The following is an 18,368-nucleotide window of genomic DNA, read 5'->3' on the forward strand; positions in this document are numbered from 1 at the left end:
TATTAAGTATTAAATAAATATAATTAAAAATTAAGAGCCAAAGTGCAAGAGTCAAACAGTCTAAGTTTGAATTTGGTTCTGTAACTCGGTAACTGTGTGGGCATGCTACTTAACATTTCTCTGTTTCATTTTCCTCACCTATTAGGTGGGGATAATAATAGTGGTAGCTCAGAGATTTGCTGTAAGGATTAAAGTGAGATAATACTTAAAAAAAAAACACTTGAGTAAGTGTATAATATATAGCAAGTACTCAGTAAATTTTATTTATTATTAGTGTTAAATACACTATCAGACACTGTGCTGAGCAGCTTCTGTATACTTTAGCAGATACAGAGTTTGTAAAAGTTTACAAGTGTGTTCATTGTTATATTTCAGACATCAAGAGGACTTCCTTGCTCATGGTAGGCACTGAGTAAATAATCCCTAAATGGATGAGTGGTTTCATTTACTCCTTATAACAGCCTTACAATGTGGTGGTCTCTCAAAATATAATATTGAGCAAGACAGAGTTCTAACCTTCAGGTCTTGTGCAGAGAAAGGGGGGACATGCAAGGAAGGCAGAGAAGTCAACAGACAATCCCAATACAGTGTGATTGTTCTGATAAGGTAATAGAGGGCATTTGGTTGAAGGTATAAGGAATACCACACTTAAACTCAAGGGAACATACAAGGTTTTCTGGAGGAAATGACATCAATACTGATGACTAAGAGTTAGTCTGATAAATTAGGAGTTCAGTAGTGCCCCCTTATCCAAGGCGGATACGTTCCAAGACCCTCAGTGGACACCTGAAACCGCAGATAGTCTTGAACCCATGTTCTCCCTACACATACATATCTATGATAAAGTTTAATTAATACATTAGGCACAGCAAGAGATTAACAATAATAGCTAATCATAAAATAGAGCAATTATAACAATATACTAAAATCAAAATTACATGAATGTGGTGTCTCTCTCAAAATAGCATATTGTATTGTACTCACCCTTCTTCTTGTGATGATGTGAGATGATGAAATGCCTGCATGATAAAACGAAGGGAGGTGAGTGGTGCAGGTGTTGTGACGTAGGGTTAGGCTACTCTTGACCTTCTGACAATATACGTCAGGAGGATCATCTCCTTCTGTGCCACAGTTGACCTTGGGTAAACTGAGGCAAGTAAAACCACCGAGGGGAGGGAAACTACTGCAGCCGCGTGTGGTATACCCAGAAGGTGAGAGTATGTTACTTTCTTTAACTGTATGTAGTTCAGTGTGGACAAAGTGATAAGGGAGAGAGTAGAAATGATGCTGCAGAGGCCAGCAGAGCTCTGAGCACAGTACCAGGGATGTGGACTTGGTTCTAATGGCAATGGGCCAGTTAAATGGGCTTCAGAATGGTCACCACTGATGGCTTCCTCCATCTCTCTGGGTTTTCAGAGTTCTAACAGTTGCTTTGAACTAGATTAATTGAGGTATTCCTTTACATATTTGCACATGTGTGAGTTCATATTGCTAGAATTATAATCATTTATGGTTTTCAGATCCAGGCCTGTATTTTACCATCTTTGTGACAGAGGTCTCTAAGACCAGCACTGTCTTGAGTCTTATGGAGGTTGGCAGTTCTTGATATATCAACAGTAGATCCAACTGTGTCACAGAACTTGTCACTTGGCTAACTCACTATTACCATGTTATGATTCAGTCAGTTGATCTTACTCTGCTAAAGTTACAGCAAGGGTGGCAAGCTAACTTATTGTTCGTGACTGGCCGAGCCTCAGAACGAGCATATTTTATATTATTTTGTAGTATTAAATGACAGGTGGAGAAATATCAGAGAAGACAGTGAGTGGCAAGATGTGGAACAAAAAAGCTCCAGAATCCTATATACTTTTCATTTAATGTATTCTTGATGCCAAGTTTTAATGGGCACGAATACTGTATTACTCTGGATGACTTCCTAAGTAGTCCTCCAGCCAACCTGAATTTCTCTTTATCAACATTCAAGTAGACAACATTACACAAGGAAAACAATGATATATAGATCTTCAGCGTGGGATTTCAAGGGAATTATATTCACCTCGAAGCAGCCTTTCATATAAATGTATCATGGAAATTAGCATAAATATCTAAGAGAACCTGAATTAAAACAATCTTTTCCATCACCCTGAGGTATGTGTCAATTGGCTTATCACTGAAGAACAAGCTGCTTACTGGTTAGTGTCTCAGGAAAATTAAAGAACAGGTCATGTGTTCCAAACTGGAAACTAGTACTAGACTACGAGCTAAGAAAAGGTAAGCTTTGTTTCTGAAATTAAAATCCGGGTGGAGGGAACATCATTTAAGTCATGACCTTAGAAGGACAGTGAGGAGCTTCAGAGAAGAAAAACAAATGAGGGAAAAGACCTGCTGATGATTCTCTCCCCATTTCCCTCTCACTGCTTCATTTTGATTCCAGTGTGGGGAGAAGAATGACTGGTGGGAGACACAGGAAACAAAGGGCAGGAGAGGAGGAGTGGGGAACTGGAGGTAAAGAAAAGGATGACAAGATTAAAGGACTAGTGGAGAGCATTCTCTAAACCATCCATAATTTAAGGGGTAGTGCTGAAGATAGGGGAATGCAATCTGCCATCCCCCTTGCTCACCACCAACACCAAGCCAGGAGGCATGCCTATTGGTCAAAAGTCCAAATGTCACTCGGGGCATATGCACCCCAATGTTTATAGCAGTGCTATCAACAATAGCCAAAATTTGAAAACAGCCCACATGTCCACCGACGGATGAATGGATAAAGAAAATGTATATATATACAATGGAATATTATTCAGTGATCAAAAAGAATGAAATCTTGACATTTGCAATGTGGATGGAGCTAGAATGTATTATGTGAAGCGAAAGAAGTCAGTCAAAGAAAGATAAATATATGATTTCACACATAATGTGGAATTTAAGAAACAAAGCAGATGAACATAGGGAAAGGGAAGGAAAAATAAGATAAAAACAGAGAGGGAGGCAAACCATGAGAGACGATTAAATACAGAGAACAAATTGAGCATTGCTGGAGGGGAGGTGGGGGAGATGGGCTAAATGGGTGATGAGCATTAAGGAGGGCACTTGTTGGGATAAGTAATGGGTGTTATATGTAAGTGATGAATCACTGGGTTCTACTCCTGAAACCATTATTACTCTAGATGTTAACTAACTTGGGTTTAAATAAAAACTTTCTGGGGCGCCTGGGTGGCTCGGTCAGTTAAGTGTCCGACTTCAACTCAGCTCAGGATCTCGCGGTCTGTGAGTTCGAGCCCCGCGTCGGGCTCTGGGCTGATGGCTCAGAGCCTGAAGCCTGCTTCTGATTCTGTGTCTCCCTCTCTCTCTGCCCCTCCCCCGTTCATGCTCTGTCTCTCTCTGTCTCAAAAATAAATAAACGTTAAAAAAAAATTTTTTTAAATAATAAATAAAAAATAAATAAATAAATAAAAACTTTTTTTAACTGTCACTCAGGGACAAGTAGCGTGACCTGTGGGGTACAAGACAGGACAAAATGTGAAAAGTACCATGAGAAATGTCAGTTGATTGCTAAGCAGACCAGTCAGCCAGCCAGTGATTCCAGTGATTCCAGAGCACTTACTTTGTGCCCGGTTGCTACAAAAGCCACCAGGCCTGAGAGGGGCCTGAGGAGAGGAGCATGGTAGTGGCCACAGGGGGGGTGAAGGCAGTGGCTTAAACCTCAGGTAGATTGGGGCGCCTGGGTGGCTCAGTCGGTTGAGCGGCCGACTTCGGCTCAGGTCACGATCTCGCGGTCCATGAGTTCGAGCCCCGCGTCGGGCTCTGGGCTGATGGCTCAGAGCCTGGAGCCTGCTTCCGATTCTGTGTCTCCCTCTCTCTCTGCCCCTCCCCTGCTCATGCTGTGTCTCTCTCTGTCTCAAAAATTAATAAACATTTTAAAAAAAATTTAAAAAAAAAACCTCAGGTAGATGTGTTGTTTGAAGCAGACAATAGAGTGTTGGCAACCTTGTAATAGAAAGAGTGGCTCAGATTCATACAATTTGATTCGATATCTGGAATATGATTAAATTCAGACTTCCCCTGTTGAATTAGCTATTAGATTTGACGAAGAACATTTTTCAAGACACATAGAAAATGATGTGAAATAAGGTTATACCTGCCAGAGAAGGGACAAGGGAAGGCCAGGCTATGCATGAAAAGACAAAAAAGCAGAAGAAAATATCCACCTTTAGTATAAAATCCCTGAGCACATTTCAGCAGACACTGGGTTCTTTAACTGAGGGAGGGGGTGTGGCTAACCTGATGTGCCTGTTGATGTTTAATTCAAAGTTCAGTAAAAGTTTAAAAGGAAATGAAGTGAAAATTGATCACTCAATATATTATAACTGGAGAAAGAGATCCACCCCGAAAATATTTCTGCCATGGAATTTTTTCAATGTCCTACTTTTGAGAATTCTTTCAATAATATAATTTTTTTAATTCCATACTACTGAAGCATTTGAAATAAATGAATTATCTTTTAAAGGGAACTCTATGTGTCATCACATTCTCAAAATGCTCATTTTGGACTTTAAAAGACCACAGGGCATATAATGTGGGGAATATAACCAGGTGGATAAAGATAGAGACAGACTCCTTTCCAGTGGACTAAAAGCTATTTAAAAAAACAAAAAAACAAAAAAACATTCATCTGTAGTATCAATGATGTTGCAAAAATATTTAGGTCATAATAAACTGAAAAATGGTTTATCGTAAGCAAAAACTTGTACCCTTTGACATTAGTGTATCATATAAGCAGAAGTAGGTACCCAAGAAGGCTTGTATTAAGATATGTAAGTAATACCTTAATCAAATTTTTTTGAATAGAACTTAGAGGTTTTTACTTGAGAGATCCATAAGAGGATGACACACACTGGCCATTGTGAGTAAAAAGAATGGTAATTAAGAGGAAATAGCATTCTTTGTTGACAAAAGAACTACTTAGAATGTACTCAGAATTTTTTAACATTAAAAGTGATTAAAACTTTGAAATTATCTTGTTCCTGTCCTCACTTTATAGTTGTGAAAAGCAAGGCATTTCCACATTGTGATATCTAGCCGTAAATTGCTTGCCTGAGGTGGGAAGGGCTAAGACCCCGCCATTAATACATTGAGACTATCATCTCACCGTTTCCAAGAAAGCATGCAACATAAATTCCAATGTTCTTTCAGATTTTTATGACCTAATACATAAGATCTTACTGGAACTTCAGAAATGAGACATCTTAACACGTCAATATTTGTAGAACGAACCTTGCAAAATCAACAATGGAAATTCACAATGTTAAGGGATCATAGCAGATTATCTTACCTTGAGAAAAAGGCAGTAACCAATGTAAAAAAAAAAGTTATAGGTAGATGACATCTGGGACAGAACTCCTTTGTGTCCAGGAAGGAAGCCTGAGGTGTGTGTTTAACAGCTGTATTTGGAGGAATGGCAATGGGCGGAGTGGGGTGGGGGTTGGGAGAGAGGTGGTACTCTCCTCTCTAATGAGGAAAGAAGAGGAGGAAATGAATTTAAATTACAACCAAAGGAACTTAAGTTAGATGGAAAGATCTTATTGGCATTGACAGTTTTATGAACCCTGGAAAAGATTCCTAGGGAAATTTTCAAATTCCCTGTCTGGATGTATTTAAGAGACGAGAGATACCTATCAGCCCAGGGTGGTTGAGGTAGAAACCTGCCTGGAATTCACTTTCAGCTGAATTCAGTAAGTCCAGATAAACTCCTGACAATGTTTAAGGGTTGATGGGAGGTGGGAGGGAGGGGAAAGTGGGTGATGGGCATTGAGGAGGGCACCTGTTGGGATAAGCACTGGGTGTTGTATGGAAACCAATTTGCCAATCAATTTCAATTTAAAAAAAAAAAAAAAGATGTCAAAGACAGTAAATGCTAGACACTGGTAAGAAATGTGGTTCCTTAGAAAACAAAAAACTCACCCAAAGTAATCATTTCCTCAGAAAATCAATTGGCGTATGATAGTTGGTTATAAGTGGAATGTAGAATTATAATACATTCTGGCTTTTGTTTTCTTTTTGATCTGGTTTCCAGGGAAGAGAAGGCTTATGAAATCTCTCTGGCAGTCCATGCCCTGCTTAATAGATTTTTATTTTTCTTCTTTACGCCGGTCACAACCAAATCTCTTAGAAGAAACTAGGCTTAAGTAGCAATACATGTGCCCTCAGAGTAAACACCTCTGCAGGAGAAAACCTTTCCCCACACTCCAAAAGAAAACTTCTTTGCCTCCTAACTGAAAGAAACAGATGATTCTGTTACAGATGAACAGATGATTCCATCACTACTGTCACCCTCTCCTTCCTTGCCCTCACTGCGGACTCCAGCACTCTCTCGGCCATTTGCAGTACTTATTTCCAGCTCACGAACAGCAGTTGCACTCACAATTCATACCCAAATTCTCTAATTTGCTGTACTTCTCTGTTTATACAGCTGTGCATCTGTTTGCCCCATTGTGTTAACCACATCTATTGTCTGGTTTCTATTGTGAGCTCCTGGAGGCAAGGAATGAAGTCTGTTTAATTTGCTTCGCACAATGCTGCGTATACACACGCAGGTGGACACCGTGTGACTGTGCTTGACGGTGATGGCTCCTGGCATGACTAGACGCTCCAAAAAATAATAATATATTTAAAACTTCATGGATTAATCGAAGTCGGAGAGAGAGGACTCAATTCAAAGAGGCTGTGTAGAGTCACCTGGGTGTCTCAGTCAGCGAAGCTCTGACTTCAGCTCAGGTTGTGATCTCACGGTTTGTGAGTTCGAGGCTGGCATCAGACTCTGTACAGACAGCTCAGAGCCTGGAGCCTGCTTTGGATTTTGTGTCTCCCTCTCTCTCTTCCTCTCTCTCTCTCTCTCTCAGAAATAAATACACATTAAAAAAAATAAAAATAAAGTATATTCTGTTGCTTTGGGATGCAGAGTTCTAAATATATCTGTCCAGTCCATCTGACACAATGTATCATTCAGGGCCCTTGTTTCTTTATTGATCTTGTGTCTAGATGATCTATCCATTGCCGTAGATGGGATATTAAAGTCCCCTGCAATTACCACATTCTTATCAATAAGGTTGCTTATGTTTGTGATTGTTTTATATATTTGGGGGCTCCCATATTCGGCACATAGACATTTATAATTGTTAGCTCTTCCTGATGGATAGACCCTGTAATTATTATATAATGCCCTTCTTCATCTTCAGCCTTTAATTTAAAGTCTAGTTTGTCTGATATAAGTATGGCTACTCCAACTTTCTTTTGACTTCCAGTAGCATGATAGATAGTTCTCCATCCCCTCACTTTCAATCTGAAGGTGTCCTCAGGTCTAAAATGAGTCTCTTGTAGACAGCAAATAGATGGGTCTTGTTTTTTTATCATTCTGATACCCTATGTCTTTTGGTTGGAGCATTTAGTCCATTTATATTCAGTGTTATTATTGAAAGATATGGGTTTAGACAGCAAATAGATGGGTCCTGTTTTTTTATCATTCTGATACCCTATGTCTTTTGGTTGGAGCATTTAGTCCATTTATATTCAGTGTTATTATTGAAAGATATGGGTTTAGAGTCATTGTGATGTCTGTAGGTTTCATGCTTGTAGTGATGTCTCTGGTACTTTGTGGTCCTTGCAACATTTCACTCATAGAATCCCCCTTAGGATCTCTTGTAGGGCTGGTTTAGTGGTGATGAATTCCTTCAGTTTTTGTTTGTTTGGGAAAACTTTTAAAAATAAAAAAAAATTCTGTGTCATCCCAATGTCCTCCCATATGCAGCACCCTAAAATCATAATGGGTGCCCGGAACCATTAGAAACTGAGCAGTGTGGACAAAGGTCCAGTCAACAACTGGAAAATCTGATAATTCACTGTCTGAAAGGCACAGAAAGCATGATAGCAATTATTTGGGAGATTGTCCTCCACTATGGCCTTCTTTTCTCTTGGTGTATAAGCCCAACTTTGCTGGGGTTCTCAACTCAGAGCATCATCTGTCAGTGCCCGCCGCCCCAGGAGGTTGTTATGTTTGACACTCCATGCAAGACTATCAAGTTCGTAGTGTCTTTGCCTTATTTCTTTGTTTACAGCCCAGAAAGAACCAAAGTCATATTCACCAGAATTAATAATTGTTCCTTCTTACCAATCCCTGCACAGCACCCCCAACCTTTTTTTAAATCAGTCTTCCTCACTGACCCAAGAGGACAGAGATGAGTCAATCCATGTTTCTTAGTATTGGGTTAAAATTTTCCAATGTCTAGGGGTGGCTCAGTCAGTTAAGTGTTCGACTTTGGCTCAGGTCTTTAACTCACGGTTTGTGGGTTCGAGCCCCGCATTGGGCTCTGTGCTGACAGCTCAGATTCTGAAGCCTGTTTCAGATTCTGTGTCTCCTTCTCTCTCTGTTCCTCCCTTGCTCACACTCTGTCTCTCTCTCTCAAAAATAAATACACATTAAAAAATTTTTTTTCCAATGTCTATTCATTCCTAAGAGTCTCAAAGTTACATCAAAGGACAAAATGATTGATGAAAATCCTTCCCTCAGGGGAAGCACAGGAAATGACATTTCATTTAATTCAACAAATATTTTCTAGGCACCAATTATTTTTAGACACACTTGTTGTGGGCTAGGGAGGGAGAAGAGAGCAAAACATTATCTTCAAAATGTGTGTGTATGTGTGTGTGTGTGTGTAATGAGTTCATTTAAAGTTTGAACAATCTTAAATATAAGAAGATTGCTTTAATATAGGCTCATGGTGAAGATTAAATGATGTAATATATAAGTAAAATATACTTAGCACAGAGCCTGACTCATAAGACATCCTCAATAATTAATAGCTATTACTATACTTAACTGAGTTATGGCTTACTTTAGAGCAAGTTTTTGAGAGCCTCCCCCCTTGGAAACCAAATTTGACCTTAGATTATGAACAATATAGTTTGGTTGTTATAGGGTTAAGGGAACCATCACATTCAAGTGCAAAAATAACCTATCATCTAGAACATTGAAGTAAGTAACTTTCCACCAGAAATGGAGCTCAGCCATGTCCTGATGTCCTGAGAGAGTCTGGTTCTCATCCCGCTTTTCCTATGAAGGTTCTGGAGTGTTTCAGAACCTTGATCATATCCCAAACACACACAGCATGTATTTTTCCTTCCTGCTTCCTCCTACCATGATTTGGGTCATAGTTATTCCATAAGACAAGTGACTAAAAAGATACACTTGAGTTTTTTCACATATACTTAAAAGGTACATCAAATGATTATTTTAAGGCATCATTTTAATTAGTTGGCTGCTACTGAATTGGTATCATCCATTAGTCTTACATAAGAATAAATCACCTTTTAACTGGAGGTAAAGCCAAGTCAAATTTTACTTACCCAAGGCATTAAAAAAACAAAAACAAAAACAAAAACAAAAAACTTGCCCAAAACAAATAGCTTTGTAGGTCATCTTAGATGAGGTATATTTAATTTATCAATTACTCAATTAATTGCATAGATAAGTATATGAATGGATTATAATGCAAATGGAAATATGATTAAATCCAATGATGTCATAATAAAGTTAGCCCAAAGGAATCCATTTACTTTGCATTTTTTGGTTCAGTTTAAGTAGTGCTCCACAATGCCAAATATTTGAAGAGAGCTATAATCTCTGGGAAAAGATGAGGAACTTCTGGGAAATATTTGATATATTTCTATCTGTTGCAAAAGTATCAGCAAGATGCACCTAGAATGAAAATATCAGACTATTTTCTGTCAATTATCACCTCTTAAGTTGCACGATGAGGGCCTAATTTTAGGTTTCAACTCATGAAACTTCAGCTCTCCAGTTCTCTGAACTAAAGTCACTATTTCTCAAATTTTTCACACCTTAAAGTGTTAATTTCTCACTTCTACTTTCCTGATTCCAAACTAACGGAATCCAAAGATTTCAGATATACTTTAGCTGTTTAGATCTTTCCAGTCTTTTCCTCTACCAGATCATTTAGATTTAGCATTTTTGAACTGTGTGACATAATGTGTATCTTAAAATAAAGGAAAATTAATGTCTCTACAACCATAATGTACTTAAAAGAAGGCCAGTGATCCAGCAGGCCAGACCTTTAATACTGACTTAGAACAACCTCAAGGAGATTGTATTTTCTCTCTTCTAATTTATCAGGACTTTGTTGATAATTAAGAATTGATCCTGTTTTAGGGGCCCCTGGGTGGCTCCGTTGGTTAAATTTCTGACTCTTGATTTCAGCTCAGGCACAATTCCAGGGTCTTGGGATCAAGCCCTGAGTCAGGCTCAGTATGGAGCCTGCTTGGGGTTCTGTCTCTCCCTCTCTCTCTCTGCCCCTCCCCCACTCACGCCCTCTCTCTCTCTCAAAACAAAAAAAAAAAAAAAAGAATTGATCCTGTTTTAGTAGAAATAGAATTCTCAATCCTAGTTTTATCTTAAGTTTTTGTAAAAATCAACTGAAGGATAAAGTCGTTCTTTGGATGGGGAGAGAAAAGGAAATGGGTCCTTCAGTTCTCCAAACATTATTAATGAAACCAAATTAGAAGTACTACTCTGTGAGAAGATAAAACCTTTTCCAGAAACCTCAGATTGCCTCACCCAATTGTCTTTTTCAAAATCCCGCCATTTTTAAATAACTCAGATGCTCAATTTAATAGTATTATTAATCAATGAACATTTACCATGCTCCGTACAACTGCCTAAATGAGTAAAGTGGAATATTGTGTTGAAAAACTTGAAACTAAAACCCGGGATAATGTCAATGGGATAAGAATAGGTTGTTCCTTCATCTTGCTGATTCCTGATTCACCAATTTTGTTCCCCATTGTGTGAAAGAATAGATTCTGTCTTCTTCTTGCCTTTACTCATTTGTTACACAGTCATAAGGATTAAGTGAAACTGTACAGATAACACAATTAGCAAGACTAGCCCAAAGGACATGTTTAATAAACATGTATTTCCTTTCTCTTCAAGAATCATAAGAATGTGGCCAGCCTGCTTTGTGGAGGAAATTCAAAACTGGTGAGGACAGACTATGTTGAAACACTTCTCCAAACTTGCGCCTGAGTGTCTGAATGTTATATAATTTCTGAAATGGTATGGCATATCTATAAATAGCAATTCAGATTTTTCTCATGGATTTTATAGAAATGGATCTCACTACTATAGAGTCTTGTGATCATCCCTGGACATTGAGGCCCAACTGCTAAGGGCTTGCAATCCCCAGAGTGAGTGACAAGAGGAACAGCTTTAACTCCCATCCACCCAGCGGGGTAATTAGGACATGTCCTCATTCTAGAGGCTTGTGTTAAACCATCCTCAAAACAGAAATCCTGTTTTCAACACTTTCAGTGCCAAAAGGGGAGTCTTTTACTAATACTTGTTCCCTATCCAGTAAATAAATCACATGTTCTGCAGCAGGAAAAATACTGGTGGGAGGTGTGTATTTTTCATTTCAAAGCAAGGAGCTTGTTGAGTGGTGGTATACTTTTAAAAGCATCTGGTTTGACAGGGGAGCTCTCATCACACTCCTGAAATAATTTTACACTGTTATGATTTTGTTTGTGGTTTTTTTCTTTATTCAAAATTGGAGCAATGTACTTAACTTTAATCAGAACCATCAAAGCTTTAAAAAATGCCCATATAATTTAAAATTTCTGTGTTTTTTTTAAATGTCAAATGCTGTTTCTGTTGCACTGCTAAGCTATGTTTCAGAAGTACAGGGAGTATTTCCAGTGCATCCAATGTACGGAACACCTACCATGTGTCAGACCAGTTCTCATTGCAAGGGATGCTACAGTAAACAAATGAAACAAGTTCCCTGCTCTCAAGGAGGGGTGGGGGGAGAGGAAGCATTGGTGTGGAGGCAGATTATAAATGAATAAAATATATAATTAAGTCAGGAAGATATAGCTGCTACTGTGCAATTAAAGAGGATTAGATTAGGGATACATGAAGATGAGTGACTGACTTTGGACTGGATGGTCAAGAGAAACCTCTCTGAGGAAATGATATTCACACTGAGATTTAAATGGTGAAAACCTCAACCATGCCCTATTCTTGGGAAGAGCATTCCAGACAGAACAGAAAAGGCCTGAAGGTGGGGATCAGCATGGTGTTTTCCACTGGGGGAAGGCCAGTGTGGCTGGAGAATAAAGGGCAAGGGGAAGAAGGGGTAGAATGGGGGGAGGTAGGGTAGGCAAAGTAGGAATCATATGGGGCACAGAAACCAAAGAACAAGGTTAGGTCTGTTCTAAGTACTATGAAGAGCTATCAAGTACAAGGGATGGGGGTAGGGGGGGGGTAAGCGGAAGCATACCACAATCTGATTCACTGTTTCAAAGTTCACCCAGCTGCTGTGCGGAGAGTGGGGCAAGAGTAGATACACTTTTTTAATGTTTATTTTTGAGAGAGACAGAGCTTGAGCGGGGGAGGGGCAGATGGAGAGGGAGACACAGAATTAAACAGGCTCCAGGCTCTGAGCTGTCAGCACAGAGCCCAACTGGAACTCACAAACTGCCAGATCGTGACCTGAGCCAAAGTCAGACGCTTAACCGACTGAGCCACCAGGTGCCCCAAAAGTAGATAGATTTTTAATGCAATTGGAACCATTGAAGAATTGTATGCAAGAAAATGGACTCATTTGTGTTTGCTTTTGTGTTTGAGATATCTCTAAGGTGTAAGGATTGGACGATGGTACAAAGGGAAATATAGAGGGAGCTAGAGTGGAAGAGATTTCAGTGAATTTGGAAAATGATGTGAATTTGGATATGGAGCTCAGATAGTGTCCTTGGATTATAAGAAAAGAAACAACACTTATTGAGAAACTATTATGCTTATTTTTATATATGTAATCTCTTTTAATTATCACTACCACCAATGGAATAGTTACTTAGCCCCATTTTTCATATATGAAAATGGAAACTCAGAGAGATAAATAAAATTCCAAATATCCAGCAAAAGTAAATGGCAAATCCAGGATTCAAAGCTTGGTCTATGTGACTTAAAGCCCTGGTTTTTCCTATTATACTATGGTTTCCCTATGGAAACAGAATTAACAAATTATCTTTGAAATTGTATTCTAAATTTTAAATAACATTCTGTAATATAAAATACGTATATAGTTTATTTTATGGTACTGATTGACACTTAGCTTGTTTCTATTTTTACTCCTAAAAAATAAAACTGTGATAAATATTTTATATATTATTATACCTCATTTCTCATTACTTTGTCACCTGAATTCCTAGATTCTTAGCTGTATCAAAGAATATGATTTTTTTAATGTTTGTTTATTTATTTTTAGAGAGAGAGAGTGTGTATGGGGGAGGGGCAGAGAGAGAGAGAGAGAGAGAGAGAGAGAGAGAGAATCCCAAGCAGGCTCTGGGCTATCAGTGCAGATCCCAACACAGGACTCCATCTCATGAACCATGAGATCATGGAGCTAAAGAGTCAGACACTTAACCAACTGAGCCACTCAGGCACTCCAAATAATAGGATATTTTCAAAACCTTACTCTTGTAATATCAATTTATTTTCCGAAAGATTTGTGCCATCTGTACCCTCACTTAACCCAAACCAACATTAAATATAATTTTTTACCTTTGCCAATTTGATAACCAAACTTTTAACTCTATTGTTTAATTCACATTTCCTTTACTTACTAATGAGATTGAACATTTTTTGCATATTTTTTAGTCTTTTCATTTTTCTTTTGTGAATTTTATGTTCACTTAATCGCCCATTTTCCTACATGGTATTACTACATTTTTCTTGGTGATTTTTAAAATTTTTTTTAATGTTTATTTTTGAGAGAGAGAGGCAGAGCGTGAGTGGAGGAGGGACAAAGAGAGAGGGAGACATAGACTCCAAAGCAGGCTCCAGGCTCTGAGCTGTCAGCACAGAGCCTGACGCAGGGTTTGAACCCTTGAACCATGAGATCATGAACTGAGCCAAAGTCGGCCACTTAACTGACTGAGCCACCCAGCCACCCCTTTCTTGGTGATTTGTAAGAGCTCTGTATATAAGACAACTATTAACATGGTCCTAAAAAAAAAAAAAAAGACTGTCTTTACCAATTTTTGCAAATAACTTTCCAGAAGGTATTTCACTTTCAAATTTTAAATTTTCATTGTAAAAACATCATACATTCAGGAGGGCATGCTCCACTCATCTGTTGCTGCATAACAAGCCACCTCATAATGTAGTGGCTTAAAACAACAAACATTTTATTTTATCACATAATTGTATGGGTCTGGGCTGGTTGCTTTTTCTGCTCTTACTCCTCACTTGCCTGGCAGATTGGCTGCTCTAAAGGACCCCAAAAGGCTTTACTCACATGTTTAGTGAGCTGGCAAGAATAGAAGAAAGTCTAAGCTCTGCCAACATTGCCACCTGGCCCACCAACATGTGTCTGCTCCTGCACAGTGGTCTCAGGGTAGTCTCACTTCTTACTTGGAGGCTCAGAACTCTAAAAGGCAGTATTTTAGAAACAAGGAAGCAACTTTGTGGCCTTTTATGACCCAAGCTCAGAAGTTACATAGTGACATCTCCACTGTGCACCATTGGTCAAAGCAGACACAAATCCTCCCAGATTAAATGGGAGGAAACACAGAAGAGGATCAAAGAACTTGTGGCCGTGTTTTCAATCCTCCATAGAGGCTGGAACTGTTCAAAGAATAAAGCAAACTCCGCTTTACCTTTTAATTTTGTTCATGATTTTTAATATGCAACTGGTTTTTCAGTATTTATATAACTTTATCTCTTTTTTTTTCTTTGTGAGTTCTGCATTGTTTTGTGAGGCATTTTTTAAAATTATTTTCAATGTGCCTGTCCACAAAATCAGGGACATTATCAAATAATATATTTGGAGGAATGATTTTAAGGTCTTTAGATACTTTGAGTATTATGTATTGTAGTCGAATTCACTTAATTTTTTAATCCTTTTCATCCTTAAATTTCCATCAGTGACACATTTGAAAGTTCATCTAAAAATGCAGGTTGAACCATACATTTAATTACATAATTGCTGTAGAGGCAAAAGAAAAAAAGAAAAAAAAAGAGAAGTCTAACTAAATTGTTCTTGCTTAATACTTTGCCACATTTCTGGCTCAGTTTTTCAAAATGAACTAAAATACGATGATCTACTTTAGGCCTATGGAGCTAATCGTCCTTTTCAGGTCTTGCAATCATGTTTAAATATTGAATAATTTCATTCATTTTTATTTATTATTATTTTTTTAATGTATATTTATTTTTGAAAGAGAAAGAGAGTGCAAGCAGGGGAGAGGCAAAGAGAGAAGGAAACACAGAATCTGTAGCAGGCTCCAGGCTCTGAGCTGTCAGCACAGAGCCCCACATGGGACTCAAACTCACAAACCATGAGATCATGACCTGAGCCGAAGTCAGATGCTTAACCAACTGAGCCCCTAGGTCCCCCAGAATTTGATTCATTTTTAAATGGTAATTGTAGCACTCTTTCTTACAGTGTTTCAACTGGCAAAGAAAAAAGTGTCATCCCATAACAGCAACAAAAAACTAGTAAAGGACATTCTTCTGGCTAATAGGAAAGAACTCATATTAAACATATGTTGTAAACACTCAGTAAATGCTAAATGACAATACTCATCTCACGTTCTAAAAATGCCATTGAGGTCTTTTGGGTTATTTTCTCTGCTTCCAGTATTGCATTTCAAAAACTGATTTTGTCATCTCACTGGGTGCAGGGCTGTGAAAGCTGCAGAGAGAAATAAAACGAGTAAGATGTATGATACACATGTAACAGTGATCAGCATTTCTATCTCTTCTGTGTATCTGTCTCCTATTTTATTTTCACCATATCCTGGAAAAAAATGAATTTTGGAAGAAGACCTTGGAAGAAATCGTATTATCTAATACAGTTAACCACCATGAGGGGAGGGGGCTGTGTTTTTTTTTTTTTTTTTCAACATTTTGTTTCCAACACAAAGCACTGTGTCCTGCACATAGCAGTGCTCAATGAATATGTATTAAAGAATACTTTGGGCAAAGGTACAGAAGTGTGTATCAGCCTTTTCCTCCTACCCAATCTGATTGTGAAGAGTTTCATTTTCATGGAAGCTGCTGTTTGTGCAGAATCTCCCTCATATTTCTCTTTATTAACTGCCAATCACACCATACAAGGAATGAACTAGAAAAGTCAAGCCCTTGAGTCCATTTACCATCATTGAACTTTATTATTAGAGATAATTTGAGATCCCATGGCCTTCTAGAGACAAAGCATTCTCAAATCACATATGGCTAACCCAGACTTTATTTATGTCTGAATATCCACCCGTTGAACCAAAGTTCAGAATGTTGCTATATCCAGCCATCAGGCCTGTGCGCATACATCAGAGCCCAAGCCTTGTGTTTTGGGGACACATGTTTTATAGACATTCAACAGCTAGAAGACATTCAGGTACTTCTTCACTTCATGTTAAATAGAGAATACAGAAAAACTCTAGACCTATATCCTTCACTAGCCACAAGTACACATTCAAATAATATTAAAGTGAAATAAAACTAAACATTCGGTTCCTCAATCATACTAGCCACCTTTCAAGAACTCAGCAGCCGTATGTGCCTAGTGGCTACCGTCTTGAGTAGTGAAGTATGTAACATTTCCATGATCACAGAAAGTTTTACTGAATATTACTACTCCAGAATATATCATTTATATCACATTGCAGAAATTTTGAACTGGATACCCAGTTCTGCACTTATTTCTTGACCAACCAATCTTATTATTGATCTAAATGTCTGAAGTTGCTCCTGTTTAAATCTTATTTGAGCAACAAGTGTAGAGAATATTTCCTAACCAAGTCCTTATGAAATATACCAAAATAAAATAAAGAGTACCTATTATCCAAAACACAGAGTTAAATATCTGAAAATTGATTTTAAGTGGAGAGAAGTCCCACGTGATTTGAAAAGTTGAAATTACAGATGATTTCTAAAGTATATCCAGCTAATTAAATTACAGCAAAAGGTCAAATGGAAACCCAAAAGTGTTGCCAAACTCTATCAGATCTGACTTGATAAATAACAAAGAATAATTTCTAACTCAAATACTGTTCTATGCAAATTAGATAGAAATGTGTTGCTGGAAAAGTTTAATTTTCTTAAGTAAATCTAACTTTTCTCCCTCAGGCATTACTTCCTCATAAATTTTCTTCCTCTATAGCAAATGCCATATCCTTTCTAAATTATCTCAAATGTGTATCAATGGGAATTAAATTAATGAGAACTTAACACATAATATAACCATGAAAAGCAATAAAAATATACAATAGATTGCTTATCTGGACAAAAATTCTATATACTGTATGTGTTAAAATAAATAAGTGCATATTTGCATACACAGAAACACAAAAAATTATTCTCTTCTAGTCTGTATACAAGGATCCCTAATATCTCCTAACAGTTCACTTACATTCTGGTAAATAATAGCAATTTTTTATTGAAGTGTGTATTTATACATTCCTATTATATAATTTCACCTTTGATCCCAAAACAATATACTTTGATAATGATTCAGCTTCTTGTTGTCTCCCATTTGAGTAAAAGCATCCTCTTTTCTCTACCTCAGAAGCTGTTCAGGAAGTGAAGCAGCATCTAGTAAAGAGACAGAAATCAGCCCCAGGAGTGCCACAGGAAGGCACAAGCAAGGACACTGGTTCTCGGTTCCTCAGGCCGGCCAAGTCTCAATGTAAGTGTGAGAAGCAATGGAGGGCAGTGCAGTGGCCCGTCGCTGGGTGGTCCATGGGCCAAGTGCAGACGGAAGGATGTTGCTGTCTGGGAACACAGGGGCGGTTGGCAGAACTGGGGTGTATCCGGCCTGCCTGCAGGTCCTGTGTCCCATCCCCGTCTTCACTGTTGCAAGAGCCTTGAGACCACGGCTACTAATGCCAGCCTTTAAAATCCCCCAGGGTAAAATACATGTGCAGAGTCTGATTCTAGCTGATTTTTAAGCCCAGGCATGTTGAATACAGTCTTAAAATAATTATTTCCATAGGACCTGACTGGGTATCCAAGTGTTCACCAGATGCTAGCAGCTAGATTTTGCAGAGGAAAATTGCTAACTTAAGCTTCTTTTCATGATTCAGCAGAGGGTTTTAAGTAATAAAAGATCTGGAGATTTGTAAAATAAATAATTCCAGTGCAAATGGGAAAATTAAAATAATCTTATCATCTCCCATCATGTCTGTATGTGCTTTCCTACCATTATCGAATTACTCTTAATTGGGCCAAGTTTGTTTTTGTGTTTTTTTTTTCTGGCTGATACTTTATAGTTTTAAGTTATGAGCTGTAATGAAGAAAT

The 18,368-nt window shown here is 38.2% G+C and overlaps 1 protein-coding gene across 3 annotated transcripts in view; it reads left to right on the forward strand.

The window, feature by feature from the left end:
• COL8A1 (collagen type VIII alpha 1 chain) overlaps positions 1–18,368 on the forward strand; it is a 151,904-nt gene that overhangs the window by 79,072 nt on the left and 54,464 nt on the right. For 2 of the 3 annotated variants that reach the window (XM_053903251.1, XM_019448151.2), the window contains one exon: positions 17,637–17,756. The exons of the other annotated variant lie outside the window; for it this stretch is intronic. The gene's annotated coding sequence lies outside the window, so the exon portion shown is untranslated. The remainder of the gene's footprint in view (positions 1–17,636; positions 17,757–18,368) is intronic. 3 annotated transcript variants of the gene reach the window in all.

The sequence above is a fragment of the Panthera pardus genome, unplaced genomic scaffold (genome assembly GCF_024362965.1).
Source record: "Panthera pardus isolate Hobbes unplaced genomic scaffold, ASM2436296v1 HiC_scaffold_16, whole genome shotgun sequence".
Lineage (NCBI taxonomy): Eukaryota > Metazoa > Chordata > Mammalia > Carnivora > Felidae > Panthera > Panthera pardus.